This window comes from Mus caroli, chromosome 6, assembly GCF_900094665.2.
Source record: "Mus caroli chromosome 6, CAROLI_EIJ_v1.1, whole genome shotgun sequence".
Taxonomy (NCBI): domain Eukaryota; kingdom Metazoa; phylum Chordata; class Mammalia; order Rodentia; family Muridae; genus Mus; species Mus caroli.
Window position 1 is genome coordinate 115886385 of NC_034575.1, and position 2074 is coordinate 115888458.

The 2074-nt window shown below is 47.9% G+C and overlaps 1 protein-coding gene across 3 annotated transcripts in view; it reads left to right on the forward strand.

Moving 5' to 3' along the window:
* Nucleotides 1-1816: 1816 nt before the first annotated feature.
* Bcl2l13 (BCL2 like 13) overlaps nt 1817-2074 on the forward strand; it is a 58552-nt gene continuing 58294 nt past the window's right edge. For all 3 annotated transcript variants that reach the window (XR_003836923.1, XM_021164684.2, XM_021164685.2), the window contains exon 1: nt 1817-1970. The gene's annotated coding sequence lies outside the window, so the exon portion shown is untranslated. The remainder of the gene's footprint in view (nt 1971-2074) is intronic.

The window sequence follows — 2074 nt, forward strand, 5'->3', positions numbered from 1 at the left end:
CAGTTCCAGGGGATCTAACTCCTTCTTCTGACCTTATTTGAAACTAGACACCCACATGGTGCACAGATGTACATGTAAACAAAACGCTCATATACATAAAATAAAAAAAAGGAAGCGTTCAAAAGGGTTAGGATCATAGTTTGTAGATTGTGTGCCCTGAGTTCTATCCCCAGCAACACACAGGCATACTAGCTTACACCCGAGGCCTCAGCACTCAGGAGGCAGAGGCAGGATGAGATTCCAGGTCATTCTAGGATAAAGAGCAAGTTTGAGGTCAGTATGGAACACTGTCCCCCCNAAAAAACCAGAGCATATAATTAAGTGAAATTCAAGATATTTGTAATTGTGCCGCCATTATCATTGTGAATTTTAAACATTTCTATCACCTCCTAAACTTAGCCCCTGGTCATCACTTCCTTTCAGTTTGTAATGATTGTTTTGCTTTGAAATGTGTGTGTATGGGAGGTGAGGTTAGGCAGTGTGGTCAGAGTAATCTACTTGCTAGCGTTGGTTTTCTTCTTCTACCATGTGTGTTCCAGAGATCCAGCTCAGATCACTAGGCTTACAGCAAGCACTTTTGCAACCTGAGCCATCTCAATGGCCCCCAGTCAGTTTTGTAATCAGTCTTTTATTTTTTTTTTAAAGATAAGATTCACTATGTAGCCAGACTCCAATTTATGGTAATCCTCCTGCTTCAGCCTTCAGAGTGTTGGGATTACCAGCCTGTACAAGTAGCTGGACACATTTATCATTTCTGATCTGACTGATTGCAACCGCCTTCTACCTCCTAATCTTCTGTGCTGCTGTGGTACTTTGTTACTTCATCTCAGTAACACAGGCTGAAACTCAAGCTGGCTAATGCAGGCTGTTTATCTTGCCTAGATATATTGACCTTTTTACACGATCTAAAAAGCTCTTGCTGAACAACTAGATAATCAGGTTATACACAGCCTTCATGGTTTAAGTAAATCTATTTTTCTTTTTCTTTAAGATTTATTTATTATTATATGTAACTACACTGTCACTGTCTTCAGACACAGCAGAAGAGGGTATCAGATCTCATTACAGATGGTTGTGAAGCTACCATGTGGTTGCTGGGATTTNAACTCAGGACCTCTGGAAGACCAGTCAGTGCTCTTAACCACTGAGCCATCTCTCCAGCCCCCAATCTATTTCTTTTTCTTTCTGGTTGATAAGCATTCAGTTTATCTTGGACCACAGGTTGGACATGCNTTTGTAGAGTCAAGAAACAAACATAAGAAACTATAGTCCAGGCAGCTTGCCAGGCAGTGCGAGTAAAAAATGGATTACTACTGTAAGACTCTCTTTATCACCATGGTGCCCGGATCCTGAGTTGTCTCAACCTAGTCATTCCACCCTGCCTTTAAATTGCTTTCCTAACTTTCAGGACAATCTTCTGGCAGTCCTAGGAAGTGTAGTCTTGACCAGCAACCTGAGGGCTTTAGTACTCCAGGAATGCAAAAGTCTGCAGAACTCAGCTTCTGCTATGCCATCAGCTTCTTGTCCCACACAGGGGTGAGCAGGCGTGCGGTGGTGTCTACCTCATCTCCCTTCGCCCAACTTAGCACCGGAAATGACTGGGTGAGGCTACTTATGAAGTCCAGGAATCGAGGATTTGAGCAGCTCCTGGAAAGAGAGGCACAGGACAGCTTCGTACACAGGTCACGCCTGCGCAAACTGACCAGCAGGTGTCAGTGACCCTGCTTTCGTTTCCAGTTGACCGAGCCGCTGGCTTCCGGCTTGGCATTACGCCAGGGCCCCGCCCCTACGCCGCCGTGACGTAGGCGCGCCAGGGTGACCTCACCGTCCAACATGGCGGCGGCGGTAGATTAGGTTCGCGGGTCGAAGCAGCCACTGTCGCTCCTGCACCCTGTGGGAAGCCCCTGCTGCCGCCGCCGCCGCCGCCGCCGCCGTCTCCTTCGTCCCTTGTGGGGCAGGGCTGGAGCCAGGTGAGGGGAGTGGGATTCTGGGGCGGCCCTGGTGGCTGGCGGAGCGGTTTCCATCCGCTGAGGAAGGGGTCTTGGAGACCACCGAGCTGACCACGGTGCTGCCC